The sequence below is a fragment of the Cupressus sempervirens genome, chromosome 9 (assembly GCF_028749045.1).
Source record: "Cupressus sempervirens isolate cs-2001-9-10 chromosome 9, ASM2874904v1, whole genome shotgun sequence".
NCBI lineage: Eukaryota > Viridiplantae > Streptophyta > Pinopsida > Cupressales > Cupressaceae > Cupressus > Cupressus sempervirens.
In genome coordinates, this window is record NC_143126.1 from 621,339,667 (window position 1) to 621,354,356 (window position 14,690).

At 37.0% G+C, this 14,690-nt stretch overlaps 1 pseudogene across 1 annotated transcript; it reads left to right on the plus strand.

The window, feature by feature from the left end:
- The first annotated feature begins 796 nt into the window (after nt 1–796).
- Nucleotides 797–10,841, plus strand: LOC149540238 (disease resistance protein Roq1-like; annotated as a pseudogene). The gene is made up of 6 exons (XR_016356530.1): nt 797–828; nt 913–1,474; nt 1,575–1,826; nt 1,953–2,007; nt 8,359–8,948; nt 9,157–10,841. The product of XR_016356530.1 is annotated as a disease resistance protein Roq1-like (transcript).
- The last annotated feature ends 3,849 nt before the right edge of the window (nt 10,842–14,690 follow it).

A 14,690-nucleotide genomic window follows, 5' to 3' on the forward strand; every position in this document is an offset into this window, starting at 1 on the left:
CGGTTGCTGCTACTAGTTCTCAATATCCAAGCTGCAGGGTATTAATATGCCCTGAAGAGTTCTCGTGAGTCATCACTACTAAACAAAAATGAAGAGAAAAGCTAGATTAAGGGAAAATGATACTTGAGACCATTTAAATTGTCAATGTTTCTGCTATGTGTCATCTGCTCTGGCAATTAATATGAACTTCTCAGAAACACTGTTTGAATCCAAGGATCTGCAATGTAAAGACGTGGTCAACAGAGTTCATTTATTAGTCATAAAATCATTTTATCTATGCCAATGTCTGTATACAGCCATACCGTCCTAGAACAAAAAATACAAATCTAGTCAAGTACACTTGAGGCTGCATGATCCAACTTGCATATATTTATTTCACTCTATTACAACAATCTTGCAAGCACAACTGTATTTTTGAATATCGATTTTGTATGTTGAAATCCAATCTGCAGTTGAGAATTCATCAATGATTTTAGTAGTTATCATAAACTGGAGAAATATTGCAATTAAATGTATTAGAACTTCAAATTCTGATTTCATTGTGTACTGGTGATTTATTAATTCTAGTACATGAAATATTTTATGATCCAGAGATGCTTCGTAATTACTGAAGTCCTTAGTAGCTTGTCTTCACTAGGGTTTTATCCATGCATAATTTTGATCTGTGTCCAATTTATCATGTGATGAAATATCTACAAAGTTCCTTCCAATAGATCGGACCTCGCCCACTCAAAGCAACTGGGAATATCCTGAAACTTGGCATTTGACTGGGGAGTCAATGAATTTACACAGAATGATGTCCTCTCAATGCAACGAAGAGACGAACAGGTGAGATACATTTCCTACAAGCATTGTTCTCTTTTTCTGTTAAATCTATCCAACATTAAAAGTCACTAACAATTTCAATAATAGTGACCATGGGCAGAAGTTTGATGTTTTTCTCAGCCACAGTGGTAAGCAGAAAAACTTTGTTAGGTAGCTATACAAAGACCTTACAAACCAAGGAGTGTCCTGCTTCTTTGATTAAGATCATGAAAGTTTGCCAGTTGGGGAAGTTTTTCCCCCTCGTACATGTGAAGCAATTGAGACTTGCAGTTCTGCAGTTTTCCTTCTTTCTAAGGAATTCTTGCAAACGAAGTGGCCAATGCTCGAACTTGCTTCTTGCGTGAAAGGTAGAGACACAAGTACTCCTTCCAAAATTTTACTCTTCTTTTTAATTATTTCACCCAAGGATCTTAAGCAAATTACCACACTCGACGAGAAGTGGAAAGGGATTGGCATAGAGGAGCAACAACGTGTCGAATGGCACGATGCATTGAAAGCAATATGCCGGCTGAATGGGTTAAAGTTCATTGACGGTGGCAATGAACCGGATTTCAGAGATGAAATAGTGAAAGAAATCTGGCATAAACTTCCAACAGCCTCACCAAGGTATCATGTCCCTTATATGCAAGGAGAACTACGAATGTGCCGGGTAAAAGCAACTCTCTACTTTCTTTAAAATTACTCTGTTCTTTTACTTTTGTTATATTGTCAAGCATATAGATAGACACTTACATATTTAATGGTTACAGGAGCTTGTCGGTTTCTTAAAAAATGTTCATCCCAACGAAAAGGGAATCATTATTGCAGGATTGCATGGAATTGCGGGCCAAGGGAAAACTACACTTGGCAAGGCTTTCTGCAACCACAAATTGAAAGATTTTGAAGGTAAAGTATGCCATCTGGTATTCTCCAGAGGCGATGCGCTGATAAGATCAAAACTGGCCCTCTGGTATCACAATCACTGCCATCCATCACATCTTCGAGACTTGACAAAAGATCAGGTGTACAATTTCATAGGCTTTAAATTTGTTTACATACAAGTCTCTTTACAACTCCAGCGTATGTAAATGATGAATACTCATGAACAACACGTGTAAATTTTCTAGATTTTCTATTATAACTTACAGGCACAATTTGAGTTGCATAGAAGAGTGAATGGCCAAAGGGTACTATTGGTTCTTGACAATTGTTGGAAAACTTAAACGTTGAAGAGCCTGCAAGTTGTCCTCGAGCCCCATGCCCATCTACCCTGTCAGGTCACCGCAGACATCCATGAATGACAGGGATTTATTTTTGGTAGGTGAGATTTTAAATTTGGATGTTGAGGGGGAAAGATATGACAAAAAAAAAGGAATGTTTATTCATTCATTCAATGAGTTCAAGCAGATCAAACAGATCAGAGAGAAGTTGCAGAGCTGAGCAGAGAAGGAAGAAGGAAAGAAGTTGGTGCTTGCAGTTCCACGTGCTTTCCTTGTTTACTCTATAAGTTTGTCATTGTTAGATTCATGCTGTTGAAGCAGTGATTGCTCCAGGCACCATTGAATGCAGCCATTAGAGCTCCAAGTTTAAAAGTTTATTGAAATTTGAAGTATTATCAATTTAGGGTTGTTTTAGGGTTTTCTGGTTGAAGCCGAATGCTCCCAGATTTTGTAATAGTTTAATGAAAGATTGAATAGAAAGCAAGCAAGCATACTTGAATCTATCTTCCTCTTCTATTCATTATATTTGACAAGTTCGTTTGAAAGGTTAAAGCTTTGAGTTTCTGATTTTAATGGTGAAAGCATTCATGTTGAATTTCTCTAAGTTATAATATTTCAGTTGAAACAGAACACTCGGCACCTACTCCATCTGTGTGTGCCGAGCTCTTCTTGTGCCGAGCATTTCCTTTGTAAGCCGAGCTCACTTGGCATCCTCTTTGTTGTTAATATTTTTTAAGTTTTAAATCTTAGTTGGAGTCGAGCTCACTCGGCATCCATTGGTGTCGAGCATTTCATTGTGGCCGAGCATTGCCTTTTGTGTGCCGAGCTAACTCGGCACCTATTTTCTATCTATCACTAGGCACCTATTTTCTTTCTAGCACTTGGCACCTTCAGGTGCCGACCATAACTGGCACTCGGCACCTTTATGTGCCAAGCAAATATTTAAGTGCCGAGCAAAGTTTTTTGAGTTAGGGTTGTGAGATTTAAATATTTTAACTTATATTTCTCACATGGTATCAAAGCTTTGAGGCCCCACATCCACAGTGAGTTAGGGCATTTTTTTTTTCTTGAGATATTTGACATGGCAGGAGATGCAGGAAAGATATGGCAGTAGCCACCATCCTTTAATGGACAAAATTATGATACATGGGCAAAGAAGATGAAGACCATAATGGTTGCAAATGATTTGTGGGAGTTTGTGGTCAATGGATTCAATGATGTGACAGACCCAACTCAGTATGCTGCTCTCACAAATGCACAGAAGACTCATTTGAAAGAGTCAAGGAGGAAAGATGCAAAGGCATTAAGTTTGATTGAAGCAACAATGACAGAGACAATTTTTCCAAAGATTGCAATAGCAAATTATGCAAAGGAAGCTTGGGATATCCTTGAGACGAACTTCAAGGGGACTAATAAAGTTCGTACTGTAAAGCTACAAAACATTAGGAGGGACTTTTAGAACCTTCAGATGAAAGAAAATGAATCAGTTGTAGACTTTAGTTCAAGGACCTCCAATGTAATTAATCAACTGAAGTCAAATGAAGAAGACTATCAAGAGCAAAGGATAGTGAAAAAGATATTGAGGAGTTTACCTCATAAATATGACAATTTGGTCATGACCATAGAAGAGGCAAAAGACCTCACTGTTTTGACAAAAGATGAGTTGATGGGTTCTCTTCAAACCCATAAGCATAGGATCAATAGATCTACTTCTTCTTCTTCCCAAGAGCAAGCATTCAAGGCTCAGTCAAATCCAAGAGGAAAGGGGAGAGGAAGAAATGGCTTAGGCAGGAACTCCAAAGGTAGAGGCCGAGGAAATGGAGGACAAAGAAATGCTGCAGCAGAAAGCTCAAGAAGAGCAGATGGAGCAAGTAGCTCACAAAATACTTTAAGAGGAGGTAAGAAAAATTACAACTCAAATAAGAGTAATGTAGAATGCTACTACTGTCATAAATATGGGCATTATGCAAGTGAATTCTGGAAGAAGCAAAGAGATCAGTCAGGACAAGCAAATGTGGCTGACATGAATATGGGAAATGAAAACACTACCTTCATCATGTGTAATATTGGTGAAGAAGGAAGCCTTGAGGTTTGGTACCTTGACAGTGGATGTAGCAACCACATGAGTGGTAATGAAACCTTGTTTTCATTCATTGACAAGAGTTTCAAATAAGAAATTAAGATGGGTAACAATGGAACCCTACCAGTTGCGGGCAAAGGATCCATTATGGTCCGCACCAAAAAAGGTGAGAAGAAGGAAATAAAAAATGTGTATTTCGCCCCTGGTATGAAGCACAATTTGATGAGCATTGGTAAGCTCATTCAAAATGGATACAAAGTGCTGATGGAGAATGACAGGTGTGTCATTCATGAAAAGGATGAGAGCAAGAACTTACTTGCAACAGTTCAAATGACAAAGAACATAATGTTTCCCTTGAGGATAGAGACATGTTTTTCATCTCAAGTTTGTGCTGCGCCTCACATACAATCAGCTCTAAGGAGTGTGATTGAAGACCCTTCACGGTTGTGGCATCTCAAGTATGGTCATCTTGGCTATGTTGGTTTAAATTTATTGTCAAATAAAAGAATGGTAGATGGTTTGCCATGTGTAGGAAATTCTTGTGACAAGTGTGAGGCTTGTATTTTGGGTAAACAACATAGGCTTCCCTTTAATTCAAGAAATTCTAGGAGGGCTATATATCAATTAGAGTTAGTGCATACTAACCTAGTCAGTCCTATGCAAGTTACTTTCATTAGGGGAGTACTTATTTCATGACATTCATTGATGATTTCAGTCATAGGACATGGGTGTATTTCTTAAAAAATAAGTCTGAAGCATTTGATAAATTTGTAAAATTTAAAGCCTAGGCTGAAAGAGAATGTGGACATTATATTAAGGTCCTAAGATCAGATAGAGGAGGGGAGTATACCTCCAATTCTTTTGTAAACTTTTGCAGGAAACATGGCATAAAGAAAGAGCTCACAACTAGCTATACACCACAGAAAAATGGAGTGGCTGAAAGAAAGAACAAGACCATTGTTGAAATGGCAAGAAGCATGATGAAAGAGAAAGGTCTCCCAACTAAATTTTGGAGAGAGGCTATGGCAACAACAATTTACCTAATTAATAGGTGTCCTACAAAGGAAGTTTGTCACAAAATTTCAATTGAAGCATGGTCACAAGGAAGATGGACAGTTGAACACCTAAGGGTGTTTGGATGTGTTGCATATGCACATGTGCCTAAAGAGCAAAGGCAAAAATTGGATGACAAAGGTGTAAAGCGCATTTTCACAGGGTACAGCCCAGAATCAAAGGCATACAGATTGTATGACCCATTGAACAACAAGATGATGCTTTCAAGAGATGTGGAATTTCTTGGAAATCAGTCTTGGTATGGTTCAATTGATGAGTCACCAAGCACTTCCAGTAAAGTGACAATTATGAGTGAAGAGGATGCTGATGAACAACAAGAAGGAGCAATTAGAAGAAAAGGCAAGCAGGTTCAATCATTGCCGAGCTCCTCTAGGCATGATCAAGTGTTAGTGCCAAGTACCAATGAAGATATAGCTAGTCGGCAATGCTGTAGCAGTGAAGATTCTAATTCTACACTCTCCTCCTTGTTACAAAGAAAGACCAAGAGTCTTAGGGAGATATACCAAGATGAAAGGTATGAAGATTATGATGAGAGTGTTAATTTTGCATTATTTTCTCATAGTGATCCAATATATTTTGAAGAAGCAATCAAGGAGAAGAAATGGTGTAAGGCCATGGATGAGGAAATAGATGTTATAAAAATAAATGAGACATGAGAGCTAATTGAATTGCCTCCCAAGAAGCATGTGATTGGAGTGAAATGGGTCTATAAGACCAAATGCAATGTTGAAGGCAAGATTGATAGGAATAAGGCAAGGCTGGTAGTCAAAGGCTACAAACAGCAGTATGGAAGAGACTATGATGAGACATATGCCCCTATTGCAAGAATGGAAACCGTGTGTGCTGTCATAGCAATTGTAGCTCAGCACAAGTGGAAGGTATTTCAAATGGATGTGAAGTCTGCCTTCTTAAATGGTATATTGAAAGAAGAAGTGTATGTGGAGCAGCCACCTGGTTATGAAGTAGCAGGTGAAGAGAACACAATATATAGATTTAAAAGAGCTCTTTATGGGCTCAAGCAAGCTCCACGAGCATGGTACAATAGGATTGACTCATATTTGATGAGCAATGGCTTTAGCAAAAGCAATGGTGAGCCCACTCTTTACATCAAGGCAACAGATGGTAATGTATTGATTGTTGTCTTGTATGTAGATGACTTGATTTTTACTGGTAATGATAAGGCTCTAATTGGTGAGTTTAGAGAGGCCATGAAAAGTGAATTTGAAATGACAGACCTAGGTCTCTTGAAGTACTTTCTAAGCATAGAAGTAAAACAAATGCATGATGGCATATTCATCTCTTAAGAAAAATATGCCGGGCAGATCTTGGAGAGATTTAAAATGCAGAATAGTAAGGCAGCCCCCAAACCAACAGCAGTAGGTCTGAAGTTGAGCAAGGAAGACTCTAGCAAGAGAGTGGATCCAACACTATACAAGAGTATGGTTGGAAGTCTAATGTATTTGACTGGAACTCCGCCAGACCTAATGCATGTAGTAAGTCTAATTTTCAAATTTATGGAAACACCAAAGGATTCCCATTGGCAAGTGGGAAAAAGGATCCTAAGGTATGTAAAAGGTACCAAGGGATTTGGGATTTTGTATACTGCAAATGATGATTTCAAGTTGGTTGGTTACACAGATAGTGATTGGGTTGGAAGTATAGATGATAGGAAGAGCACTTCTGGATACATGTTTCATATGGGATCGGTTGCAATTTCATGGGCATCCAAGAAGCAACCTATTGTTGCTCAATTTATGGCAGAGGCTGAATACATTGCAGCAAATGCAACAACATGTCAAGCAATTTGGCTAAGGAGGATCTTGACAGATTTGAATGAAAAGCAAGAGGATGGAACTACAATTTATTGTGACAACATCTCATCAATTGCATTGTCCAAAAATTCAGTCTTCCATGGGAGAAGCAAGCATATTAAGATCAGATATCACTTCATCAGAGAGTTGGTGAAGAATGGGGATATCAAGATGGAATTTTGCAAGTCTGAGCAGCAGCTAGCAGATATTTTCACCAAGCCATTAGGCATTGGAACTTTTGTACACTTAAGAGAGAGTCTTGGTGTAGTTGATTTGGATCAATTGTGATCCTTGTTTGTTTGGCTTGGGACAAAGGGAGAGTGTTGGAAATCTTAAAAGTTGAAGAGCCCTATAGGTTGTCCTCGAGCCCCACGCCCATCTACCCTGTCAGGTTACCGCAAGCATCCATGAACGATAGGCATTTATTTTTGGTAGGTGAGATTTTGAATTTGGACATTGAGGGGGAAAGATATGACACAAAAAAAGGAATGTTTATTCATTCATTCAGTGAGTTCAAGCAGATCAAGCAGATCAGAGAGAAGTTGCAAAGCTGAGCAGAGAAGGAAGAATGAAAGAAGTTGGTGCCTGCAGTTGCACGTGCTTCCCCTATTTACTCTGTAAGTTTATCATTGTTAGATTCATCTTGTTGAAGCAGTGATTTCTCTAGGCACCATTGTATGTAGCCATTAGAGCTACAAGCTTAAAAGTTTATTGAAGTTTGAAGTATTATCAATTTAGGGTTGTTTTAGGGTTTTCTAGTTGAAGTTGAATGCTCCCAGATTTTGTAATAGTTTAATGAAAGATTGAATAGAAAGCAAGCAAGCATACTTGAATCTATCTTCCTCTTCTATTCATTACATTTGACAAGTTTGTTTGAAAGGTTAAAGCTTTGAGTTTTTGGTTTTAATGGTGAAAGCATTCACGTTGAATTTCTCTAAGTTATAATATTTTAGTTGAAACAGAACACTTGGCACGTACTGCATTTGTGTGTGCTGAGCTCTTTTTGTGCCGAGCATTTCCTTTGTAAGCTGAGCTCACTCAGCATCCTCTTTGTTGTTAATATTTTCGAAGTTTTAAATCTTAGTTGGAGCCGAGCTCACTCAGCATCCATTGGTGCCGAGCATTTCATTGTGGCCGAGCATTGTCTTTTGTGTGCCGAGCTTACTTGGCTTCCTTGTGCCGAGCTAACTCGGCACCTATTTTCTATCTATCACTCGGCAACTGTTTTCTTTCTGGCACTCGGCACCTTCAGGTGCCGACCATAACTGACACTCGACACCTTCATGTGCCAAGCAAATATTTAAGTGCCGAGCAAACTTTTCTAAGTTAGAGTTGTGAGATTTAAATATTTTAACTTATATTTCTCACAACAATATCACCGAAGAAATCATAGATGAAGTGATAGATTTTATGAAGGCAGGCTTCAGAGAAAAAAGCTGCATCATTTTGAGTGCAAGAAGCTTAGATTTGCTAGCAAAGCATTGCAAAATTGACCCACAGTCATGCATGTGCCTCCCAAGACTGGAGGAGGATGATGCCATTGCCATCTTGTTAGAAAGAATATCTCCATAAGAACCAATGTTTGGGGCAGAGGACAAAGCTTTTGCACTGAAATGTGAAAACAGATGTTCGTTCAAAGTGATTAGTTACGACATTGATTGGGGAAGTCGAAGATTCCATCCGTTGGCCTTAAAAGTTTTTGGAAGTCACCTCTTCGGTAAATATAGTTCGAATTTGTCAAAATGGGTTGCTGAGACCAATGACTTAGTAGATCCATCTGGTTATGAATCGGATGGTGTGTTCGCTGTACTGGAAAAAGCTTTTGATGACATGGATCCCAAATATCGCACCATTTTCATGCTTCTTAGCATATACATACCACCAACCATGTCTTCCCACCATGTTACTGAGTGGCTTGCAATAAGTTGCAACAAAGAGATTGAGTTTATCAATGAAGCAGTGAGTTAGAACATTTATTTCCTTATGTTGCTATCAAGATTCAATTGTGTAATTAATGAGTCAAACATGATTTACAAGAACTTCACTCATAAGAAAATGAATGTAACAATTAGCACTCATTGAATATATATATATTTTAAGCCTTTTAGTTTGTGGTTTGATTGTTGTTATTAAAAACTGTTAACTTTTAATTTATATGTGGGTTCAGGTTAAGGATCTATGTAAGAATGGTTTTATTGAAGAATTTAAAACTAAAATTTGCATACATGACCTATATTTTGTGTTCGCCCAAAGCAAAGCTAATGAAATGGGGAGATGGCTATGTTGGAAGGGCGATGAATGCAGTACACGCGGATTTTTTTCACAAGACAATGTAGGGTTTGAATTGGTAAAATTGGAGAGATCATGCGTCGAAGTCTGTCCGAGATTGTCCCCGAATTTCTTCAAAATCTGTTGGTGTTTCAGCTCGTAGATGTGCAAAGTATGAACAAGGTTGACCTGGGCCAGCTGAACCGTCTCAGGAGCATCACATTGCACAATTGCAAAGTCCTGTCAGCACTCGACCAGATGGAAAACTTGCAAAACTTGGCCTGGCTTCAGATAAGAAGGCTAGGTAAAGCGTTAAAGCTTCCCAAGTTTAGCAGGCTCATTGGGTTACAACATCTTGAAATTGACATTACAGTTAGCCACGTACTCAACCAGCTGGGAGATCTCACCCCGTGTTTTCGTCTAAAAGAGATTAATGTTCGATGCCCATCTCTGTTGAAATTCCCTAGTTTAAATGGTTTGCCGCACCTAGAGAAAATGAAATTTAGTATGTGTTATGAAGTGAATGGGTATCTTGACTGTACAGAATGCACAGAGCCTCAAAGTATTGTCCTTGTCAATTGTTGCAAGATGGCTGCCTCACCGCTCCTTGCTGGATGTAAGAAACTATCCAAAATTGTTTTGTCTGATTGTGGTGCAGTGATGGCATTTCCATATATAGATTTGCCAGGTGCTTTGAAGACACTGGAGTTGCAAATTTCATCAAGAACTACTTCGGCACCCAAAGAATTATAGACTTGTTACAAGATGGAAAAACTTCACCTATTGGATATGGAGGAACTAGTAGAGCTTCCGAGTTTCAGAAGCTTATCAAGTTTGACTGTACTCGAAATTGGCAAATGTGGTATAAGGGAGCCACTGGATGTTACAAGTTGTGTCTTGTTGGAGGATGTTCACTTTTACGCCCTAAAAAGATTAGTGAGGTTTCCCAATTTCTCATTACTCAGGAAATTGAAGAAACTAAATTTATGCAATTGTAGTAAGGTTCGAGAGCCTCCTGATATTAGTGGTTGCCATCAATTACAATTTTTTTCCCTGCAGCACAATAGTAATATGAAAGGACTTCCAAAGATGGATGAGTGCACACACTTAGAGGAAGTCAAAGTGAGTTGGCAGTGTGAGGGTGAGGTCAGGTACGAGGGAATTGATCCTGATAGTTGTGAAGTGGATGACGATCTTGAAGCTTGTCTTGATTGCTTTAAAGATGTGATCCTTGAAAATTTAAATGGTACATATGTTCCAGAAGAATTGAAGCATTAAGTGCAGAATAAGACAATGCTGTCAAAGAAGTATTTTTGTGGAGTGAAGCTCTTCTATTCTGTCACAGCGCCCTATGAATGGGATAAAGGCTTGAAATGTTACAGCCGAAGTCCTATTACTCTGAGATCTGTAGGCAGCAAAGTGTTAACTTACGCAACGTTGGATAGTGCTAATGAAGATTATGATTGGTTGAATACAGTGCGAGAGTATTTTGCTGGACGGGACATTGCTGGTCCAAGTTCCTCTTCGGGTAAGTTTTTAAGACCAGTTTTAAATGTTTCCTATTTAGGCAGATTATTCTCTTGAAATATTAATTGCAGTTGACGTTTGTCCCTGGAGTCAAATGCCCACCTACCATTCCTGACGCCTTGCACAACAGTCATAAATAATGAATGCAGTAGGTGAGTTTTGAAATCAGAAAAGAGGGGGAAAATGTTTTTTGGAAGTATGTGAAAAAGAATGTTTGATTCATTTGACCAGAGAGAGAAGTAGTTGAAGTTGAAAAGATTAGAAGTTGCAAAGAGAAGAGAAGTGATCAACATATCTAGTCGTCAGAGTGCAGAGAAAGAAGGAAGTTTAGTTCGTGTCTGCAAATGCACATGTTTCTTCTCTGGTCATTCTGTAAGTTTATTGTTCATTGAGTTCATCATATTGTGTGCAACCATTTGAGCTACAAGTTTAAAGTTTTTCAAAGTATTGAAGTTGTTTAAAGTTTTAGGGTTATTTTAGGATTTTTTGGTTGAAGCCAAATGTTCCCAGATTTTGTAATGGTTTAATCAAAGTTGAATAGAAAGCAAGCAGACATACTTGAATCTATTGTTCCTTTTCTATTCATTGTATTTGAGAAATTTGTTTGGAATTTTCAAGCCTTGGGTTTTTTGGTTTTAATGGTAGTAACATTCATGTTATAGTTCTGTCACTCGGTATTGTCTTTGGTAGAAGTCATCTGCAATTCAAACCAAGCTCACTCGACATCTTCTTCTACTGAGCTCCACTCTACAGTGGCTACTGAGTTCACTCTATACCTTCTTCTACCAAGCTCCACCGTCCTGTGGCTACCGAGTTGTTCTTCATTTGCCAAGTTCACTCGACACTCTCCTGCCGCTCAGTTTATTAATGTGCCGAGCAAAACTTGCACTCGGCAATAATTTTTTGTTGAGCATTATTTAGGGTTGTGAAATTGTTTTTTAAGGTTGGTAATATTTATTTTAATTTTATTCACATGGTATCAGAGCTTTGAGGCCCCACATCCACAATGAGTTAGGGACAATTTTTTTGGGATATGGGTATGTGCAGGATCATGGTGTACCAAACTATGGCCTTAAGTGGCAGTGAAAAATCAGAAAATCAGGGTTATGTCAACTTGACACATAATTTTCAAGTGGTTATGGACTTTATATCAAAAAGTTGTAAGAAAATAATCTATAGGAAATTGAATGTAGTTTCTAAACTACTAGGCCTTATCAGGAGAAAAAAATAATTGATTGGTCAAAAGTTTGAATTTTAATGCAGTACTACAAAAATTTCAGGGCAAAAATAAAAAGTAGGTGTATGTCTGACGACCTTAATCAAAATCAAATGATAATATTTTTAAAATATAATTATAGATATGAAAAGTAGACTCATGCCCGGATGTGACGCATATTTTTTGGTATTTTTATTCCAAATAAATAATTAAATATGAATTTTCTACCAAAACTTTTTCGAAAAAAAAAGTCCCATGTCTGACCACCTTAACTAATAAATTTTTTTACCAAATTTTAGATTTTTTTTTTCTTATACTAGGCAAAGCATAGAATGTGACACAACTTTTAGATTTAAAAGATGTTATACCGTTTGAAAATTATAGTTGTTTTTCAATCAGTATGTCAATCAACACTTTACAATAATCTTCATTGATAATTAACTAATAAATACTTATCGATCTCAAAATTTAATAGAAATTATATTGATGGAATCTCAAGAGTGATATTAAAAAACTCTTTTCGTTTCATTCAATTTCAATAAAAATAACATTGTCAAATGACTACCCGAAGTCTGAGTATCACTAAAACTCTCTTCAAACACGTCTTTTGGGTTGACCGGGTAGACTTAGTAAATACCAAGCCTAATTGGATATCGGATTTCAAATCGGATATCCGATTTGAAATCGGATATCCGACATGGCTAGTTGGATTTTGGTGGAAAATTTGAAATCCCAACCCATTTTGGAGGGAAAACCAGATTTAAGACTTATAGCTTATGATTTATAAATTATTTTTGTTATATTACTATGTAAATATGTATTATAATATATTATATATATATAATAACGTAATGTAAAGATATAACATATAATATATTATGTTATTCTCATTATAATCTATAAATATAATTTATATTATTATTATTTTTACTAAATATACTAACGTAATATATATATATATATATATATATATATATATATATATATATATTATATATATATATATATATTATATATATATATATATATAAGTATGTTATTAATATATATAATAACGTAATATATATTATAACATAATGTTTTATAGCTTATGATTTATAAATTATTTTTGTTATATTACTATGTAAATATGTATTATAATATATTATATACATAAAATAACGTAATATAAAGATATAACATATAATATATAATATATAATAATATATTATGTTATTCTCATTATAATCTATAAATATAATTTATATTATTATTATTTTTACTAAATATAATAACGTAATATATATATACAAGTATGTCATTAATATATAATAACGTAATATTTTTATTAAATATAATAACCACATATATATATGTATATGTATATGTATATGTATATATATATATGTTATTAATATATATTATTATATTAATATGTATGTTATTAATATATATTTATATTATTAATATATATGAGTCAAAGGGGGTCATAGGTCCCTTCGACCCATTACATAACAACATATGTCCCTAGGGGTCCTAAGACTCCTAGTGACATATTAAAATCGTTCTTATGGGTCGAAGGAGGTCATAGGTTGACTTATGACCCCCTTCGATGCATTACATGATGCCATATGTCCCTAGGGGTCCTAAGACCCCTAAGGACATATTAGAATCGTTCTTATGGGTCAAAGGGGGTCATAGGTTGACCTATGACCCCATTCAACCCATTAAATGATGACATATGTCCCTGGGGGTTTAGAACCCATAGGGACATATTAGAATCGTTCTTATGGGTCAAAGGGGGTCATAGGTTGACCTATGACCCCCTTTGACCCATTACATGATGACATATGTCCCTAGCGGTCCTAGCACCCCTAGGGACATATTAGAATGATTCATATGGGTCGAAGGGGCTCATAGGTTGACTTATGATCCCCTTCGACCCATTACATAATGACATATGTCCCTAGAGGTCCTAGGACCCCTAAGGACATATTAGAATAATTCTTAGGAGTTGAAAGGGGTCATAGGTTTACCTATGACAACTTATGACACTCTTCGACACATTACATAATGACATATGTCCCTAGGGGTCTTGGGACCCCTAGGGACATATTAGAATTGTTCATATGGGTCAAAGGGGGTCATAGGATGACCTATGACACCCTTCGACCCATTACATGAAGACATTTGTCCCTAAGGGTCCTAGGACCCCTAGGAATATATTATAATCGTTCATATGGGTCAAAGGGGGTCATAGGGTAACCGAGGACCCCCTTCGACCCATTAAACGACGACATATGTTCCTAGGGGTCCTAAGACCTGTAGGGACATATTAGAATTGTTCATATGGATCAAAGGAGATCATAGGTTGACCTATGAACCCCTTCAACCCATTAAATGATGAAATATGTCCTTAGGGGTCTTAGGACCCCTAGGGACATATTAAAATTGTTCATATGGATCAAATAGGGTCATAGGTTGACCTATGACCCCCTTCGACCTATTTAATGATGATATATGTCCCTAGGTGTCCTAGGACGCCTAGGGACATATTAGAATTGTTCATATGGGTCAAAGGGGGTCATAGGTTGATCCATGACCCCCTTTGACCCATTACATGACGACATATGTCCTAAGGACCCCTAGGAACATATGAGAATCATTCTTATGGGTTAAAGGGGGTCATAGGTTGACCTATGACCCCCTTC